Below are 22,336 nucleotides of genomic sequence, written 5' to 3'. Positions count from 1 at the left end.
ACTTGTTTGGGACCTGTCACCCCCTTCCTTTTGATACTTCTCTTTGGGAATGGGAATGTCTGTCCTTTGCCTGCCCTACCGCTTATTTTGAAGCACATAACTTGTCTGGTCACAGGTTCACATCTGGTGAGGAATTTTGCTTCAGACTGAATCATAACTCAAGTCTTATCCACATCTGATTTGGATATTTAGATGAGACTCAAGACTTTAGATTTGATACTGAAATGAACTTGTACTTTTGGGGCTGTTGGGATAGAATGGGTATATCTTACATGTGATAATACAAATTTGTGTATTTGTGTGGGCGAGGGTTGGAATACTGTAGACTGAATTGTGTCATCCCTAAACACCTACATTAAAGCCCTAAGCCCCAGTGTGACTGGGTCTGGAGAGAAGATCCTTAGGAAGTAATTAAGATTAAATGAGCTCTTGAGAGTTTAGGGACCCTAATCTAACAGGACTGTGACCTGACAAGAAGATATCTTACTCCCTTATGAGGACACAGTGAGAAGGCTATCTATAAGCTAGAAGAGAACTCTCACCAGAACCTAGTCATGCTGGTACCTGATCTCAGACTCCCAGGCTCTAGAACTATAAGAAAATAAATTTCTGTTGTTTAAGCCATCCAGTCTATGGTATATTGTTGCAGCAGCCTAAATTAACTAAGACATGCAGGAAATAGAAGCTGAACAGTACTGTTATAGTGCTTACATGGAGGAATCTGAAAATTGTTGCTAGACTTGTTTTGTCCTTTATTGGTGGTAAATAATACATCAACAGTTACTATTTTTTATTGTTGTATAACACTTTTTTTATTTTACAGTAATCCTTTGGCAGCGATGAGCTTGAAAATGAGAGTGCATGTTTAATGAAAAATTAAATACTGAATTTCTCAAGATAGTTGATTATGAATGCGTAACTTGCAAAAATTATTTGTTGACATTTACTTTTCCTTATGATGGATGGTACAGAAGCAGCTACAGAAGGTGTGTTTACAGATCAACTCATGAACCACATCTTTTCATCTAAACAATTGTCTGTTATTCTAAATTAATGATGTTTATTTTGATTCTAAGTTTTCTTTAACACATTTGAAACCTGAAGTGACTGTACTTAACGTATTGACTTTATGATCAAAAGAAGGGACATCTGTACCCCAATGTTTATAGCAGCAATGGCCACGGTCGCCAAACTGTGGAAAGAACTAAGATGCCCTTCAACGGACGAATGGATAAGGAAGATGTGGTCCATATACACTATGGAGTATTATGCCTCCATCAGAAAGGATGAATACCCAACTTTTGAGCAACATGGATGGAACTGGAAGAGATTATGCTGAGTGAAATAAGTCAAGCAAAGAGAGTCAATTATCATATGGTTTCACTTATTTGTGGAGCATAAAAAATAGCATGAAGGACATGGGGAGTTAGAGAGGAGAAGGGAGTTGGGGGAAATTGGAAGGGGAGGTGAACCATGAGAGACTATGGACTCTGAAAAACAATCTATAGGTTTTGAAGGGGCGGGGGGGGTGGGAAGTTGGGGGAACCAGGTGGTAGGTATTATAGAGGGCACAGATTGCATGGAGCACTGGGTGTGGTGCAAAAATAATGAATACTGTTATGCTGAAAATAAATTAAAAAGAAAAAGAAAAAAAAAAAAAAAGACGGTCACAGATAGTTTAAATGACACCAGGATAATATCAGGGTCATTAAATGCTTCAGGTAGAAAGTAAGTGAATTCCAGTAAAAGGGTCTTTTTGTTTTGCTTTGTTTTGTTTTCATGCAGTTTAGGAAATCAAAGAAAAGCTTTTGGAAGTTCCTTCTGCTAAAAGTGAAACATCTGATATTACTGTGAATGTTACTGTAAACTTGATTAAGTTCAAAATGGAACAAAAAATTATTTGCTTTTGTGGTGAAATTATGAACAAGATGTATGTGTGGTGGAGCACAGCATTTTGGTAAAAGCAATATTCTTACTAAATTAAGGAACTTATGGGGCAGAAATTTTCCTTTATCTACTGTGGTATACATATAAGTAATGATTACATTCAAACAAACAGCAATGTCTACTAATCAAAATAGAACATGTAATGTCACATTTTACATTTTACTATTTTGTTATATACATGCATAGATAAACTAACTGAGCTATAAAATTGCTGTGATGAAACAGATGTTGAATTAATTAGAAAAATCTTCAACAGAGCTGTACATGCTTTCTCTCTTTGTTATTCAGCTTCATTTGCGTTTTAGAAATGTTTTAACCTCCAAAGGACTACTTTGAAATCAACCTAAGTGTCCTATGATGATAATAAGTCTTTTTGTAGATTAAGTAATCCTTCCAAATTTTGGTTCCATTTTTTAAAAAATCAGTTGAATACCTCTTAAAGTATTTAAGCAAGGGTATGTCAAAAAGTTAATTTTCAAACTTTCAAAAACTTCAATTGTCACAACCAAATCTCACAACCAAGATTTAATATTTACACTCAAAGAAGCAAAAAAGGAAATGAGCAGATTAAACAGTGAATAGGAGGTAAGAGACTTATTTTTTTTTCTCCAGGTATAATATACATACAATAAGTGTGTAAATTAATCATAAGGGTACATTTTGATATTTTTTATTGTCTAATGATTGTTTTGTATATTGATTTTATATAAACTTGTACGTAATTACCACCCAGATGAAGATGCAGAATATTCCAACACTGCATAAGCTTCTTTCATAACTCTGTGTAAAATTTCATTTTAAAGGCAAACAATTCAGCTTTGAAATACCTGAAGCAATTTTTGATTGAGCTATTTTTAGTTGTATAAATTTATATTCCCTCTCAGGATGCAAAGGAATTGAGAAGGCCCATGATTTTGAATATCTCACGTTGGATGAAGATTCAAGAATCACAAATTCAGCAAATCTATTTGACCAGTTTTGTCTCATGAAAAATATAACCAGTAGTCACTCAAAAGGAAGCAAAAAGTACCTATAAAAAATATTAGGGTTGAAACATTTATACAACTTAATATAAAACAAATTAGAATCAAGCATATCCTTTATTTAGTAGAATTAGCTCTGAATTTATCAGGTACTTCATCAGCAACCAAGTGAGTACTTTCTCCATTAAAAATATTATTATGCTCTATAGAGATGGTTCAGTGGAAGGTATAAATAATTTCTAGTTTATCAGCAATAAAGTGCATTTTAAAGTAGACTGCTGGCAATTTTGTAAAAAGAATAGACCATAATAAAAATATAGTCTTTGGAAAAATAGAGTTGTGATATTAGATACAGATATATCTAGGAAATTGATTAAAATATATGAATATGTACTAAGTTTTTAATCACAAGCTATTTTTGTTCATATGATTAAAGATTTTAAATTTTGCTTTAATGTACAAGGTTATATGTTGTTTCATTTTATTCTTTTACGAAAAGATGCTTTAACTTTTTGTTAGGAATTACAGAAATGTTGGGAAAATAAAAGAACTCTACAGAGGATGGCTATATATCGTTTGATTGCATTCAACTCTTGTTAACATTTTGTGCCGTTGCTAACATTTTGTCATTTGAGCCCTCACTCTTCTCTCATCTTTGAGAGTAAGTTGCATACATCATATCTTTTTGCCTTCTATACCTAAATACCTTGGCATGTATTTCCTAAAAGTAAAAAATATCCTTTTATAAAACCATACTACAATTATCATTACCAGTAAATATAATACCTATATTTGATCTTTATCAAATCTAACATCCATATAGTAATTTTGTCAGCTGACCTAAGTTGATTTACAGTATTTTTTTTCCCTAGTGCAGGATTGAAGATCCAGTGTAGATTCAGATACTGCATTATTTGTTATACTAATTATTTCTGCATAAGTTACCCTACAACTGGATGATTGAATGCAACAAATATTTATTTTTTAAAGATTTTATTTATTTATTTGAGAGAGAGCACAAGAGTGTACGATCAGAGGGAGGGCCACAGAGAGAAGGTGGAGCAGACTTCCTACTGAACATGGAACCTGATGTGGGCATGATTCCAGGATCCTAGGATCAGGACGTGAGCCAAATCACATAGACCAATCCCAATTCATTGTGGGTTAGGACTACACAAGGCTGTGAATATCAGCAGGTGAGACTAATTGAAGGTTACCTTGAAAATGACCAAACTTGTCATTCATGTCTCCTTTTACCTCTTTTAATTAAAAATACTTTTTAAAAAACTGTTTCAAAGAATTTCTATTTTATAATTCTTTTATAGTTCTTTAGCTGATCATATAATAAAATAAGATGGTATCGGCCAAATGAACTATTTAATTATGTTTATTGTCATGGTTTACTCTCAAATCTGTCCCAGTTTGGACAATAATTCATTTTGGTCACCATAATCTTAGCTTAAAAAATATTTCTTCCTAGAGTTTTTTTTCTGAACCCACCCTAGAATCAATTCTTTTCCCCTTTACAATCTCTCCTTCTATCTAGAACCTTTGCTTACATGACACTAATCCAACATTCTCACTGTGTTACTTCCACTAAGGCAAGAACTATGTTTAACATGAATAAATGGATAAAATAGTATACTAATTATCGACATTGTTTTAGTGCTTGATCATTATATTTAACTGCAACTATACTCCAGGGAAACGTAATCATATAACAAAACACAAAAATAAATTTAGCCAACGAAAATGCCCACTAAAAACCCTTTATTTATTCATTTATTCACGAGACACATGTTTACTGAGCATCTCTCCTATTTGCTAGAGCGTATTCTAGAGGCTGGGGATTCAATGCCTAGAGATATGTATAAGGTTCTCTCGTGAAGCTTCCATTCAGGAATATGACTAAAAATGAAGCAAATAAACTAATAAGTCAAAAAATAATTCTGCATTATGATGAGTGCTACATACAGTAAACTATATTAATGTGATAGGTAGTTACTAGGAGTAGTGGTAAGAAATGGCTACTTTAAACAAGAGTTTACAGTGACTGCTCCAAGGAGGTGGTATTTGAACTGAGATTGGGGCAGCAAGGAGCCATTCATTTCAAGAATAGCTAGCTCTTTGGCAGGAAATTGCTATGCATGAAATACAGAATAATCTGTTTTAGAAATGCCTACACACAAGAACACCTAGAAATTAAACTATGTTCGAGGAGAAACATCCTTAATTTTTTCAAAATACATTTAATTTCCTTAAATGGAAAAGTATTTCTCTAGATTATTGCTATTACTATTACTATTATTATTACAGTATTATTACTTGCCTTTCTATAGCTGCTGTTGTCTGGTGAATACATATGTGGCTAACTGATTTACTCACCATGTACTTCGTAAATTTAAGCCATGTGTGAATGTCCAATAATATGTTAATACATGCACCTGGTTGTGTCTCAGCTCATAATAGAGTGTGAATCATCACATTCTTAGTTCTGAGGAACTGCAGAACTGTTCACATTGCTCAAGCAAATACTTTTGAAGCAAATGCGATTCTGATATAAAAATACAGCCCTGGGGCGCCTGGGTGGCTCCGTGGGTTAAGGCCCCTGCCTTTGGCTCAGGTTGTGATCTCGGGGTTCTGGGATCGAGCCCCGCATCGGGCTCTCTGCTCAGCAGGGATCCTGCTTCTCCCTCTCTCTCTGCCTGCCTCTCTGCCTACTTGTGATTTCTGTCTGTCAAATAAATAAATAAAATCTTTTAAAAATAAATAAATAAATAAATAAAAATACAGCCCTAACTCATTCAATTTAGGTCACGTCCTCAAGCCGATGCTGTTCACACATGTGTACTTTACCAGTGGTGGGCATGTTTACTTGATAAACCAGCTCTGGTATGGAGTTTTGTATTCGAATAACCCCACACTGGAATTTCAGATTGCTGAGTATGCATCTGGGTTATAATTTTTGATTATATCAATAAATTGTCCTTATTCTGCGTGTAGATAACTGAAATACATTAAATATTTGATTACACTGTGTTGTCCTTATGAGTTTATTATCCTAAATTATTTCTTCTTTAATCTTCTCTAAATATTACATTTATTCAAGTACCCTTACACATGGCTTACCATACTTTGTGAAGCACATGTCTATCTGAGAGATCTTGTGCAAATCCAACTACTGTAAATAGCTTGGATTTTAAAGAAATCCTGAAGAATCATTTTTCTAAGTAAGAGTCTTCTATAAACTGACTCATCACTTCTTATTTCATCTATAGAAAGGTCAGATTTTTATGAATCAGGTGTTCTTAGAATATATATATATACACGTCACATTCCCTATTCACAGATACTGCTCTATGTTGAAAAACACTTTAACACCTGCATATAATCTACAATAATGGAATCTATTTTAGAAATGATCAAAGATGAGGACAAACAGACCCTGTATCTATGTTATTCATGAAACAACATACACAATTTTGATCTTTGATCTCTTGCATTTTCTAACTGATGTTGCATCTGGACGGCCTCCATACTGAATGTCAAGAAAGTCTGTCACGTTATATCCTAATTTTTTTCCCAGCATTTTATAACTATTGATAGATTTCTTGAAGTTTGACCTTAGTGTGTTCTAAGAGTATTATCTATTCACACTGTTTTTGGTCATTGTGCTTCTACTTGACATAAAACAGGTAGTTCTTAACAGCATGCAATAGTGCAAAGAGCATGGATTTTAAATTCAAAAAGACCTCTATTTTAATAATGGCTCTGTTTCTTATAAACTGTGTGGTCTTAAGCTGTTTATTTACATTCCCTGGACTCTGATCCCTCATCTAAAAGTCAGATAATGATAGCTCATGGGGATTTTGTGTTGATTAAAGGAACTAAGTGGTAACTATAATTGATATTAACAAGTAGCATTATTACTAGAGAGATTCAAAAAATTATGTTTTCCCTTTGTATATATGCAAACATACATACACACATACCTGTGTGTATCCTTCTTCCAAAACATGGTTATGGGGGACCGTGGAGGGGGGAGAATCAGATAGTGCCACATTACAATTTTAACTTTCAATCACTTTTTATATATATTTTTTGAAACTTGAAAAATAGATGCATGAAAATAAACATAATTTAAAAATGAGATCAACTTCAGAGAGGTGTCCACTCCACATTCTAAATACTTCAGTGGTCTCTTAGCAATTACCAAGATCATTGAGGCACTCCATCCTTCCTGGACACCAGTTTGTTTCAAAAGGGTGAAACAAAACATTTGTACTCTTCTTGCCTCAACAAAACCTCTTCCATTTTGTGTTTGTATATGTCAAGATATTGCCTACAATTCCCTATATGACATTTTACCACAAGCATTTGTCTTACTTTTTTGACAAGCTAATTAATATTTTTTTGTTGAAAGAAGTCCTACAACCACTTTTAAGGTATAAATCTAGCATATTTCACTATGCTAGAACTCACTAATTAATGCTAAAGTCAATTTTTTCTGTTATCTCTCATTAAGACAATACAGATTTTAAGACTAAAGTATTATTAGAGATGAAGAGGAACATTTTATAATGATAAAATAATCAGTTCTCCACAGTCATAATAAATTTGCATGCAATTGGAGATAGCATCAAAATATATGAAGTGAAGAGAAATAAAAAGAAAAATAGACAAATTCATAATTATAGCAGATATTTTTGACACTGGTTTTTCAGTAACTGAAAAATTTAGTAAGGATATAGACAATTTTAACTAGATAATTAATATTTCACCTAGCTGACCTAAATTGAATATTCCCAACAATTATACAACATACATTTTTTTCATTTTATTAGAGTTGAGCAAATTCCTTAAGTTTCAATAAATTACAAAAGACAGTAAGTTAGAAACTAATAATAAGATACTAGAAAATCCCAATACTATGGAAAATTATAAATGAAATCCAAAATAATCTTGGATAAAGGCAACACTAAAATGAAAAATAGAAATAGTTTTATGCTGAATGAAAATAAATTTGGAAAAAATATATTAATGTGAAACAAATCAAAGTTTGAACAGTTAGGTGTATATGAAAACTACTGAATAAATAGTTGTAGGTTTTTTGTTTTGAAATTATTTATTCTTTTGTTGAGAAAAATTTGTAAAGAAATTTTGTAAGGAATTTCAAGTGAGGTACTGGTATCATCATAAAACAATATTGAGTCACTAGGTACAATAATAGCAACAAGAAAATATCACTGACATAAAGTATTATAATTAAAAATATTCATATATTAACTTGTTTTCCTTTGCATTGGTAGTATTTCTTTTATTATTTAATTTTTTGCTAGCATAATTATATATCAAAGTTCAATAAAGGGAAGTTTTACTGTCTCACTGCATCATTTCTTTGAATTCATGATTCTTACTGAAAATTATTTAGTTTATAGAGGAAGGGTGTGAAATTCACTGAGTAAAAGCTAATAACTGGGTAATTGATAAGAGCTGTTCTTTCAAAAAATACATTAAGACACTGAAAAAGTAAGCCATAGACTGGGAAGAGATCCTTATAACACATATGACTGATAAGGGGCTTATATTCAGAATAATATACTCAACAAGAAAAGAACAACTCAAAAAAGGAAACTGGCGGAAGACTTGAACAGCCACTTAAAAGTCAGATACTATAGAAAATTAATGCAAATTACATTCACAATGAAAATCCCACAAGTATCACTGAATTAAAAGAACTGACAATTTCCAAGGGTTGATGAGGAGGCCTGCCAAAATGATATTGACACAGTAAAATGGCATAATCATTTAGGAAAAGTTCTAAAGTTGAAGACATGCATTTTCTACAACTCAGCAATTTCACTCTTAAATATACCAATGCTTGTGTGTACCAGATGTTCATAAGAATACCCGAAGCAAGTACAAGGATATTCACAGCAATAGCATTAATAAAGTTTAAAAAATGGAAGAAACCTTAAGGTTCATCACAGATAATATAATAAACTTGGGTACATAGGAATATTATATAGGAATAAACATGAGTGAATTACAGCTACAAAGAGCACAGAGGTATCTTGCAATCATAATCAGCTAAAGAAATCAGAAACTGAACAAAACATAATGTGATTTTTTTAATAAAGGCAGATTAAATTAAACTGCAGTCTTTAATGATTCCTATGTAGGTGGTAATCTGAGTGAAGAAAAGCAAGAGAAGCTTTACTATTAAAGTCAGGACAGCATTCATCTTTGAGGAGAAGGGTATTTGGATAGAAGTAGCACACGGGGAAAACGGCGTGCTGGCAGTTGGTTTGCCTGGGTATTTGCTTTACAGTAATTCAATGAGCTGTTCGTTTCTATTTTGTGTACTTTATGTGTGTCTTATTTCATTGTAGCATGTGGAGTTTTTTTTTTTTCCTCTTAAAGGAAAGAGATGTGGCTGATATTCTTTGGCTTCTATTTCTTGGTTTTATTTTTTCGTAATCCTGGCTGAAAGGTAGAGTGACTCTAGCCGTGGCAGTGGAAAGTTTTTATGAAAACAACAATTAACTCATCAGTCAACAAAACACCAAACCACAACATCTGGAAGACATCAACGAACAGATTAGCTCTATAGCTTTCTCTTTCTTGCACAACGCATGAGACCCAGAATAGACTTAAATATTTCAAGCCTCTTCATCCTCAAGTCTAAGGTAGTGGGGGCATTTGAGGGAAAGAGCATAAAAGGTTTCACTTCAAGGCATCCTACCATCCTAATAAACGAGTATGAAGTCTTGTTGTCTCTTGGCCGAGTCTAAAGCACTGGGCACACAGTTATATATAACCCCAATCCTAAATAGTGGACTGTGATGTTCTTTGAAGGGTTGAACACTGTGCTTCTTGGTGGAATAAGTTCTTTATAAGAAAGGGCCTTTTAGTGAACCATGAAACATTCATTGGTTCCTTCCCAATTTAATTGTAAAGTCACCTGCATCACTGATACAGGAGAATTTTGTTCTAGAGAAGAGATTCTGGATTATATTCTGTGTCTTTTCTTATCTCCAATAGCTTTCTTCTTTATTAGTAAAACAGGGACCATTTTCTATGATTAAAAACAGCAACTCTGGAGTCCCTAAACATATTCTGCTTTATATAATGAAAAGATGACTATAATATAGCAATTTAAAAATTTGAAAAATTATGAATATTCATGTGGAACATTTGAACTAAATCCACTTTAAATAAAATTTAATTTTCTGACAAAAAAATGCCAAATAAAGCACAAAAACAATCAGGGCTATAAAGTGCAAAAACATAAACATTCTACAAATACCAAGAGCAGAAGAATGTTTTGCATAGATAAATGAAAATTATCCTACTTCCAGTTTTCTGTAACCTAACTGTCCACTTCAACATTTTCAGACAAGGCCTTCGATTTATAACTAAACACGAAATGAAATTTCTGAAGAGAGAGGTAGTAATAGTTACATTAAGAAAGAAATCACTAGCTAGGTAAATGGAAATATTGAAAAATAAAGGTCTTTCAGAAATAATGTCATAAACTGCATTTTCAGTATTTAAAAATGTAAAGAGTCAGGTCCAATATGAAAAATATTTATGGCTTTACCATTGTGGGCTAAGTAACAGATTCAGCAGCAGAGACAACCAATAAGATTCATAGTATTTTCTCCCACTGGATAAAAGTGGTCCAGTTTCTCCACAGTCAGCCCTTCTTCCAGCTGCTGTACTCTTGCCCCTCCCTCTTTGATATCCTCCCTATGAGCATGACTTATGTTCCTCTTTCAGGCATTTCTATTCAAATTAAAAAATGTTTTTCATGAAATTAAAAGATCCCATTTATTCTCTTTTACCTTTGTTCAATATAAAGGGTGCCTTAAATCTATCTTTTCTCTTTATTATAAATGGTTGATCTTAAAAATCAACACGGTCATATTATTTTTCTTCCTGTTAGGCCCCAACCAATATTTCTAGACTGATATTTTCTCCATTTTCAGCTTTGGAAATCTATTATCACTCAATCTAAGTGGGTTGCTAACCTAGTCATCTTCTAGTCTTGTATTTACGGGACTATTAGGACATACTTTGAAGTGACCCTTTATTCTTTCTCATATAAAATATCTATAAGATATCAGTGACAGTCAGATACCATTTCTAGGGGAAAAGCTACTATATTTTCTCCAAGGTCATAATTGTACTAAAACATCCAAGGGCAATGTTTTCAGACTGAATTCTATTTTTTTCCCGAGACATATAAAAGAGGATTGATAAGCCTATAATTCAGAAGCCACTTACAGACTTACAGGAAAATTATATATTTGTAACGTTCCTGATGAAAGACTATAGGTCAAAGGCAAAAAGGAAACAGGGGCAAGGAACGTAGAAAGTAGAAAAAAAAAAAATCTCTGAATCTTTCTTGACTATTGAATAAATGTCTTGGGATATAAAAGTGCTCTTAAAAAGTACTGAAGGCATGCCCTGATGGGCTAGCCATGTTGCAGCTAAGCATGAAGGGGAAGTGCCAAGTGGACTGTGTTTAGAGAATAAAATAAATTGGTGAACTGTACAATCTTGATTTCAAAATGGTATCTCCACATTGTCCCTGTCACAGGTCTGCATTCGAAGTTTCCCCACATTAAAAGTTTCCTGAAACGGATTGGTTTGGACACACAGTTCTCTGTGAATGTCATTTTATCTTGCATGCCATGCTTTAAATTCTTGGAAGTATAAGGATCTGAGTGCATTTCAAGTCTTTGGGGGTGGAGGGTTCCCCTAAAGGCTTTTATCATTTTGCTTCATTTCACTCAAGATACCTTTAACCTGAGGAAAATGAAGTAGTCTAATGTGACCTCTATCTACTTTTCATTCCCACACTTTAGTCCCCACCAACCACCTATACTTTCTCTCTCATTCTGGCCCTTTTCCTCCAAACTGGGAGACAGTTAGCCCTTCCCCTTGCTAAAGCCAATCTCTCCATCTGGATAACATTCATTCCCACCTCTTTAGAAATCTTACTCAATCTAGTGTCCTCTCTTGTGCCTGAACTGACCCCTTTCCAACTCAACTTTCACTTTTTCTTAGGCTTATAATCTGCCCACATTTCTCTTATCCTAACGAGAAACCTCCTGGCTACATATATATTCTTCATCAATACACTACACCCTTTTTACTTTATACTTTCAAATTCTGTTGTCCAGATTTTAGCTCTCAAAAAACAACCAGCTGTTCCTAAGTATCTAATCTATTGGCCATTTTCTACTTCTTTTTTTACATTGACTTTCACTACCTTCTTAAAGTATTCTACTTTCTGTTTGTTTGTTTGTTTGTTTGTTTGAACCTTGTTTTCTTCTGTCATATTTCACTGATGACTTCTTCTCAGGTTTTATAACTCTTTACTTTGGGAAGTTAGGATAAGGGAAGCTCTCTTCCCAGTTCATTTGAAAACTTCTAGGTTTCATATGATAGATTGATTGACATTTTTCAAGATGTGGAAATGAGACCCTTTGGGGGGAAAAAAGTCATTAGGTAGAATCAGCTGTTTCTGTAAAACAATTATACTTATTTCCCTGAGTCAAGTCACTTGAGAGATGCCAATTTCAAGATGTAGTTGGGAAACTGTCACTTGGATATAGACTTTAATATTTTGAACTATAGCAATTATCATATTATTTTTTAATATCATTTAGTTTCATTTCCTATTTTCCCATTGGAATATGAAATGAGCCCTACGTCCTAGGAAAGAATCTAGACAAGTATTTTAATGGTTTTCTGTATGCTAATAGGGCCAGTGAGGAATATTTCTGCACTTATAATCCAAAAGCTCCATATTCTTCAACTGAGATGATCCCATTAGATGCAACTACTTCTTGAGCTGTCGCTTTCTGCAGGGAGTCTAGGAGAACCTGACCAGAGTATCCTTGTCTGTTAGATCTGTTCCTAATACAAGGCTTAAAATAGTATTTTAATTGCACACCACAAAGTTAGTCAATACTTTGACCTACTCTAGAAATTAGCCAAAACATAAGAACAAAACTGGAGCTGGTCAGAAGGCCACAGAAGATGAAGACACCCTTGGAGTCTTTATAGCATTCTTGGCTTTGGCGTGTACTACCACTGTTGTGTTTCCAGATGGTGTAACCACACAGCAAAGTATCACTTGTTTCATGGACTTTTACTCCTATCCGTACCTTGAGAATGGGGTACACTGTACTGAAAATCACTAACACCAAGAAACGTGCTAATATAAGGTCCCCAGGAATTTCATACTTCGTAAACATCATGTTAATCTTAGTCATCATATCCAAGCCATAAGACTTAACTTCATGTCAGATGTCCTTTCATATGATGAGTTAAATTTTTCCATTAAATAGGTAAATAAATAAGTGATTACATATAAACAAAATATTATACTCTATATAAAGTAAAAGATATATTATAGCATATGCATATATGTAGCAAAATATATGCCAAATATATATATTTAATGTGTTTACCTATATATATTATAGTTTGAATAAATGAAATTTTTATATAAAAAATGGATATCTGCCACATTTTTTCCTAAAGAAAGTACTTGGTTTCCTGGAAATTTATGCTTTAACGGCCTTGTAATAATAAATAAAAATCTGAGCGTTAGAATGTGATTCAGAGATATCCAGAATCTACAATTTATTCCCAAAAGAAAGAGTCAATATAAATCCTGTGAATTTCATTGTCTGCTGCCAGAAAACCTATTTAATTATGAATAAGAAATGCTTAGAAATATTGTCTCTTTAGGGATTGAAGTCCTTATTTGGAAACAAGACCTTGTAAGCCCTTTAAAAATTACCTAACTACAACACTGTCATCTTTGTTCATCATGAGGAAACTCTGCACTGGAGTAACCCCAGTGCTCTTTGGTATATTGGAAAGAGAGCCATGAGAGTGCATTGAGGCTTCCTTGCATTCTCAGAGATCCTGATTACTGGACCTGTTTTTAGTTACTTTTTCTCTTGAATCTGCTTGGTGTGATTTCCGTATTATGAATTGGATCCAGCTGTTCAAATAGTTACTCAGACAACACTTTAAAATTATTTTACTGCATAGATATCTCTTCTGAAGATGCTAGCCTACCATAATACACCAAAGCAATTAAATTAAAAGCACAGTATGAGTAAAGAGATAACATGCCTTTCTAACACAACTCTCTCAGGTATATTCCAGAAGATCAAGACGTTTCCACAAGTTAGGGCAATCACAGAATACAAATGTGAACCTTTCTCATATAAGACATTATCCAATAGGCTAATTGACTTCTATGACAAGAAATATTTTGCTTCGGTTTAAATCTTCACTTTGTATGTATAATAAGTAGAATGTATTCTGTTTCCAATTAGAGAATGTGTTCGAAACCAGAACTTCTCAACCACTGTGCAATAGTGTGCCATGAATGGGTGGCTAAGATGGCAGTCTTAGGCACTGTATTAGTGGCCAAAAGGGGCTGCTTAAGGCAATCAAAATTCCTATACAACTTGTCTTTGTGAGGACTTTTACATGTTTATTGCACCTTACTAAACAAATAGGATTTTATATATAGCCACAATGTGTAAAGATTTAAAAGCACTGGCTCAATAATACAATTTTAATTTTCACTAAAGCAAGATATTTGGAAGTAGGCTTTCCAAAATTGGCTCATAATGTCATCAAGGACCTCATTTCATTCTACACTTTCACCTTCTCAGTATGTTGACATTTGTCTTCAGGCTTGTCATCTCATGGTTGCAAGACAGCTGGAAGCTCTAGACTTCACATTCTCAAGAGAATCCAAAGTAGGAGGGAAGGAAAGGGTCAAAAGAAAACTCTGTCACGTGGCCTTCTCTTTTATAAGAGAGAAAAACCTTTCCCTAAAGTGCTCTACCACCCCTTCCTCTCCATCTTTACATTGTACTGACAAGGGGTTACTTCTGTGTCGACATTGGCGAAGCCATTACCATAAATGGCTTGGGCACTCATGAGTCACTCCTAAGAGTGGGCATACTGCCATTTGCAGAGAATAAAATAGGAGTGCTATTAGCAAGAAATATAGGAGAATGACTGCGAGTTAAGCAATTGCACCTGTTGCTGGGAGATTAATCAAAAGAAAGGAAACAACATTGCTTATATTTCTAAGGGTCATAACCAATTTCAGGTAAAAGGAATATGTAATTGTTTTCCCTTTATTTTTTTTAATAGACTTATTTATTTATCAGAAGGGGAAGGGACAAAGGGAAAGGAAAAGAGAAACTTGAACAGACTGTACACTGAGTGCAGAGCCACATTTGGGGCTTGATCTCATAACCCTGAGGTCACAACCTGAGCTGAAACCAAGAATCCAATTCTTAATCTACTGGGCCACCCAGGCACCCCTGGAAATATGTCATTTCTTAAGTTTAATGGGCTTTTCCTTAAATCTTCAACTCTGCTTCAATTTTTATAGCAAATTTAGGATTATCACTAATGTATAAATAAAATGTTAATATATTATTGTAACCACAGCAATATTTTAAAAAATATTTGCAAAACAGATATCTGATACAAAAAAAAAAAAAGAACTTGGATCTAAATCACACAAAGAACTCTTAAAACTTAAAACTCAAGAAAAAATTTAATTTTCAAAAAATGGGTAAAGAAACTAAACAGACATCTCACCATTAAAAAAAAATGGATGTCAAACACTTGAAAAGGTACTCACATTATTTGTTGTCACGGAAACTAAAACAACGTGGTACCATTATACACCTATTCAAATGACAAAAATCCAAACAACTGACAACATGAAAGGCTAGTGATGATGTAGAACAACAAGAAGTCTCATTCTGCTCCTGGGAATGAAAGGTGATAATACCACTTTGAAAAACAATTTGGCACTTCCTTAAAAAGCTATATGTAGTCTACAATCCAACAATAATGCTCCTAGTTATCTAACCAACAAATCTGAAAATGTATGTCCACACAAAAATCTACATGCAAATGTTTTGAGTACCTTTATTTATAAAATCACCAAAAATTGGAAGCAACCAGGATGTCCTTCAGTAAGTGAGTAGATAAACAAACTGTGGTATATTCACATAAAGAAGTCAGCCTGATAAGGTTATACAGATGCCAACCAGTTAGTGCTTGTCAGTGGTTAGAAGAGGTTAGAGGTTTGAATAGGAGTAGCACAGGGGATTTTTTTAGAGTAGTGAAACTATTCTGTATGATTATTTAAGAGTAGATAATTGTGCATTTGTCAAAACCTATAGAAATTTATAGCACAAAAAGTGTACCATACTCCACATAACATATAAAGAGGGACATGGAAATTAAAATAACAATAAGATACCACTACACACCTATTAGATTGGCCAACATGTAGACACCGACAACACTAACTGCTGGTAGGATATGGAGAACAGAAACTCTCATATGTTGCTTTGAAAGCAAATGGTACAGTCACCTGGGAAGACAGTTCGACAGTTTCTTACAAAACTAAACATACTCATACCATACAATCCAGCAATCACACTTCTTAGTATTTACTCAAGAGGTAAAAACTTAGGTCCACACAAAACCTTCACAAAGATATTTACAGCAGCCTTATTTATAATAGCCAAAACTTGGAACCAACCAAGATGTTGAAAAGTTAAATGTTTACTACTACGTGAAAGAAACCACTCTGACAAGGCCACATACTGTATGCTTCCAACTATATGACATTCTGGAAAAGGCAAAACTATGGAGACAATTAAAAAAAATCAATCAGTGGATGCCAGGGATTTGGGAAGGGGATGAACAGGTTAAGTGGAGAGGAACTGTAGGGCAATGATGGTATTATACCATCATGACAGAGACAGGCATCATAGATTTATCCAAACCTATATAATGTACAAAACCAAAGTAAACAATAATGTAACCTACAGACTTTCAGTAATTATAATGTGTTAATATACACTACTTACTTGTAATAAATATGCCACTCTGATGTTGGATATTGTTAATAGTGGAGGCTATGCATGTGGGGTGGCAGGGGGTGGTATATGGGAAATCTCGGTACTTTCTGCTCAATTCTTCTTTGAACCTAGAACTACTCTTTAAAAAAAATCACATTAATTTTTTTTAAAGACTGAATTTTAGTCTAAAATTGATCTGAAAAAGTTAGGTTTTAATTAAAAAAAAAAAAGTTGGGTTGCCTGGGTGACTCAGTTGTTAAGCATCTGCCTTCGTCTGGGTTAGATCATGATCCCAGGGTCCTGGGATAGAGCCCTGTATCAGGCTCCCTGCTGAGCAGGGATTCTGCTTCTCCCTCTCCCCCTCTATTCTCACTCTTGTTCTTGCTCTCTCTCAAATAAATAAATATTCTTTAAAATAATTAAACAAATACAAGCATACATAAAGCTAATAAATAAATAATAAATGATAATAATTACATAATAATTATGTAATTGTTATAATAACATATTACTGTATAATTAATATAGTGGATCAGGTCCTGGATTATATGATATATTATAATAATTATAATAATAAATAATAAATTAAACTTTAGTATATGTAATTTAAAGAAATCATTCAGGAAATTCAGAAGTCCTAGAACAGAAAGCAGACTATGACCAAAAGAATCTGTATAACAAATGCATAAAATACTGTCACTGATGGAGGCTGAACAAAACGATAGTGTCCTAAGTAACTCTGGAAGTGGGTAGACATTGCAAGACTAAACACAAAAGGAACTGTACAGAAGAACTGTACTGTAGTTGATACAGTTCTATTTTTCATAAGAAGTACAAGTTAATTCTGAAAGGACTAACATGTATATTGGAATCAAACAATTAAGTAAATGCATGGTAGATTGAGGGAGATAGATTTCTCACTATTTGCGTGACAGGTTACATACAAGCAAGAGGGGAAAGGCTAGAATTAGCCATACGGTAATGGATTAGAATGGGAGGCATAAATAAAAACTCATATTATCTTGATATAAATGCAAATGGATACATAAATAAACATATATGTATACAAACAGATTAGTATGCTCAAATCTATTTTGTTCTTTTGCCAATTGAGAGGGCCAGAAGCAACAATACCCCAGTAGCAACAAACATATCTAGAACCCAGATCTTGGTTTCTCCTAAAAAGAACTAAGGCTTCTTAGAGAAATAATGTTGTGGCTAAGGCTGGAAATATACTACATGAGTCTAGACCACCTGAAAGTGCCAAAAAGTAAGGATGTGCTCAAAACCACAGAAAATAGGGGCACCTGGGTGGCTCAGTGGGTTAAAGCCTCTGTCTTTGGCTCAGGTCATGATCCCAGGTTCCTACATGAAAGGTTTCTATATTTTTAAAAATGGAGAAATTAGCATTGCCACTTTGAGGAAAGTTTCCTAAAACTAATTGCAAAGTGTCAAACCACATACAAAAAATCAAATTAAAGCAAACTGGCAGATAGCATAGTGTAGTGAAAAAGACCAGTTTCAGACCTGAATGCTGGTTTGCCCCAGTTACTACCGGCGTGGCACTCAACAAATCCTTTAATCCCTCTGGACCTTCATGTTTTATCTGTAAGTTGTGGAAATTGGATGCAATGATATCATAGTGCCCCTCCAAAATGATTCTATAAATAAGCAAAATACATAATCAAAACCAAAAAGTATGCCAACGGGTTGTTCTTTCATATCAACATGACTTGGGAAGTACTAAGCGGCTTATTCACTGATAAATTACAGGTTTAATTTTTTTTAATAAAGCTACTTTTTTGAGATTTGGATTGTAAGTCAAATTGGAGTATATGCTGCATTATTGCAATAAACAGTACTATCTCCTTTAAAATTCTATTTTTATCTTAAAACCATACAAGTTAGAGGTAAAAGGGAGAAGACTTTATACCTGTCTTATTGTCCACATATTCTCAAGTAAAATCACATTTTAAATAATATCACCTTCAGCTCCATAAAACTTTGTACTGCACTGAGAAACCATAACAAGACACACAGGCGTAAAAGCTAAGTATGTCATCAATTTTCAGTACAAATAAAAGATTAAGCCTGTCTTTTTCCCACAAGAAGGACTCTGATGGAATGGATGGAAGTCTTTCATGACTCACTTCTCTAAACTTGGTAGCCTAGACTCCCAGAGAAACTATAAAGCCACATGGGAGGTAGATGTGAAATGAAATAAAATGAAGAGTGAGATTAGAACCTGGGTTCTAATCTTATCCCTTTTGTTATTTAACTAGCAGTTTCACCTTGAGCAAGTATTTTTAATCTTGCTGAGTTTCTTGTTTGAGAAACATGGTGTTGGATCAGTCAGATGCTATAATAAATGAACTAAACTCAACAATACTGTGGATTTGCTCCTTTATTTTGAACAGTAAGGTCTAGGGAGGGAGCATTGTCTGTTCAGGGTGGGCTGAACTAACCCTTGACCTCCGTGCTGAGCAGTGTGGCTAACATTCCAGACACTCCAGACGTGGAGAGGCCACAGCCCACTTGGAGGGCAGAGGAAATGGTCCAGGAGCAATTGTTTCCATATGCATTTCCAGAGCTGAGACACAGGAGTGCTTTGGCACTGGCAGGAAAGGGAAGCAATTTATCCTCTTTCACATCCTTCAGAGAGCTTCCTGGGGAGTTCATGACCTTGGTCTATCAAACACCTTTCACAGTATTGATTCTTGTAAGGGAGTCAGAAGCAACCTTAAGAGTTAAGGGCATTTAATTTTGAATTTCACTCTATAAACTCACTTAGAAGCATAGCTTATAACCCAATCTCTTTGTACACGGGTTTAGCAAAACCTGTTTAAACAGAATTTGGAAGAGTAATTTTGTCAATGATATTAGGTGATACATATTAATGTCATAAACAATGAAGTGAGGTTATTGCACTTTGCTTAAGTCATAAGTAATATTAGTCCTTGTAATAATTTTTTAGGCTTTGCCCTCTGTACTATGCAGTCCTACTTACTTGCAAATCAGCAAGTAAGAATCAGCAATGCCTTTGTTTTGTTTTGAAGCATATGAGTGTCCAACCAAAGGCAAGTCTAGCACATATGGAGGGGCATTTATTTTCTGACTTTATATTCTTTTCATAGGCACAGGTTCATATCAACCCACTCCCTACCAATACACAGAGGGAGAAAATTGAATTTCCACTAATGATATATTTTTTAAAATTCTTACAGAATAATTATAAGCGTGCACTGGGAAAAAAAAAAAGGTATCTATGGCCATGGATGTTCATGCCCTCTGATAATTTTCCCCATCCCTCAATTACACTGATTTTTTATTGCCTTTGGGAAATTTATTTTCAGTGGTGCCTGAAGCCAACAATTACATGCTTTAAATTGTGTACTTTAAATACATAGCTCTTCTTCTCACACATCTCAAGCTTTCACAAAGGGTTCTTCAGTTCCGGTCTCCAGTTTGGTTTTATGCCCACAGCATAGGAGCAGAGGGCCAACGCTACCACTGCCATTTCCAGAGGACATGCAAATATACCATCTTGCAAGTATAACTGGAATGTCCCACCTAGTCCAGAGTACAAACAAATGATTGACACCTAACAATAGTGTCGAAGGCAATGACACATGTTTGACTTTGCATGGATGTAATTAAAATTGAGGCTTGGCTGTTTCTAAGACTAAGTGAATATTAGTAGAGAACACACAGAACCCAGAACCTATGGTTTTTTTTTCTACAATGGCAGCTCACGAACTTACTAACCAGTGTCATATCCATCACAGGAAAGGGTATTTTCATCATATATGTATGTTGAAGATTTAGAAACTATCATCTTGTGGCATTTTTAAATAGATGTTACTCAGTTTCCATAAAAATTATTTTATAAAAATTGGGAAGTGCTACAAGCTTATGCTTTATATTAAATGAAGGCCTCATCAGGAAAAAGCACATTGGAAGAAAGAATACTACAGAACTAAAATTATATTTAAAAAAAGGAAACAAAAAAACCCTGTCGAGCTATAAATGTCCTATTGGACAAGACACAGTATTCCAGGGCACCGTATATAGTACACCTCTTCTTTTGAACAGGTTACTGGAATAAATCCCATAGATGTAAGACTTCCCCAGGGAGGATAGGTCCCTGAGATGGTTTCTGTCAATATCTGGGGAATGATCCTTTCACAAGGCTACAGGTTTGCCATTGATCTCTTCTTAACCTGTAGGATTTAGACAGAAGATGTAAGCAGGTGTAGCATCGTATAGTCTGTAATAAGGCAAACCCTAAGTCTTGTAATATATTTTAAACAGGATGTTACTTTCCTAGATCAAGCATGTCATGTACTGTGAGAGGTACATTGTTCTTTCCTGAAAACAGACCTGCAAAATAGGGCTGCTGAGAAAAGAGGTAATAGGGCCTGACAACTGGAGAATTGGATTGCCTTTAGTTACCAGATGTCTAGGTTTTTTTATTTTAGTGTCTTGGTTTTTATAAGATCAGAATTATGTTTAAGACCTGGATCATCAATATCAGAATGGCAACAACCTGATTCTGTTGGAATGGTTCTCAAGAAAAAAAAAAAAAAGTTATTGTCATTTGGGGAGCTTACTGAATCCTAATAATGCAAGAGAAAATTAAAAAATGAGAACACTGAGGGAGGAGTGGAGGTCAAATATGTTATTTTCTTGAGAGGTACTCTTAACTACTTTATCAGCTCCCTCCTGAAACCTGCATTTGGATACTGAAATATTATTTCATTAAGTACTTAAATATTTATCAATCTCTTTCTCTGTCTCACACACACCATAAATGTCATAGTATGATACATCAAAAGAGTTTCTAGTTTTCTAAGGAAATTGAGAAATATAGGTTCCTATGAAGTAAACTAAATGGTTGCACCGTCTCATTAGTGACTTTCTAAATGACTACAAGCATTAAATTCATCATATATATGTTTTATTTCTTGAAAAAGAAAAAAACCTGGGATATCCATTAATGTGTGAACTTACTGATACCTAAACGCTAAATACGAAGACTACATTTCCTTCAAAATAAAATGGGATTTGAGGGAAAATTGACTTATTTTTCTCTTTAGGGCATCTTTCAGTCACATCAATGACATTTTTCCAATAACTTCATATAAATTCTATATTACAGATTGCATCCGACTTGCATAACTTGTTCTTTTTCTTTTGGCAAGCTCCAAGCCATCTCAGTTTTGTATATTTGTATGTAATTCTGATCTCCGAGAATGTGTATGCAACACATGGGTAGGAAGCCATAATTCAAGGTAGGAGAGTTAGGCACAGACCTCACCAGAAGGGTGACCACTGATTGCAGAATACCTTTCTGTTTGGTGTCCAGCAGAATTCCTGGCATTTAGTAAAAATTTAATATTTACTGAATTGAAGATAATGTAAAAGCAACTGATTAGAAATCAGTATTATAAACTTTTTATTTTTTAT

The sequence above is a fragment of the Mustela lutreola genome, chromosome 13 (genome assembly GCF_030435805.1).
Source record: "Mustela lutreola isolate mMusLut2 chromosome 13, mMusLut2.pri, whole genome shotgun sequence".
Classification (NCBI taxonomy): Eukaryota; Metazoa; Chordata; class Mammalia; order Carnivora; family Mustelidae; genus Mustela; species Mustela lutreola.
The sequence above is the reverse complement of the archived record's forward strand: the minus strand, read 5'-3'. Positions refer to the sequence as shown.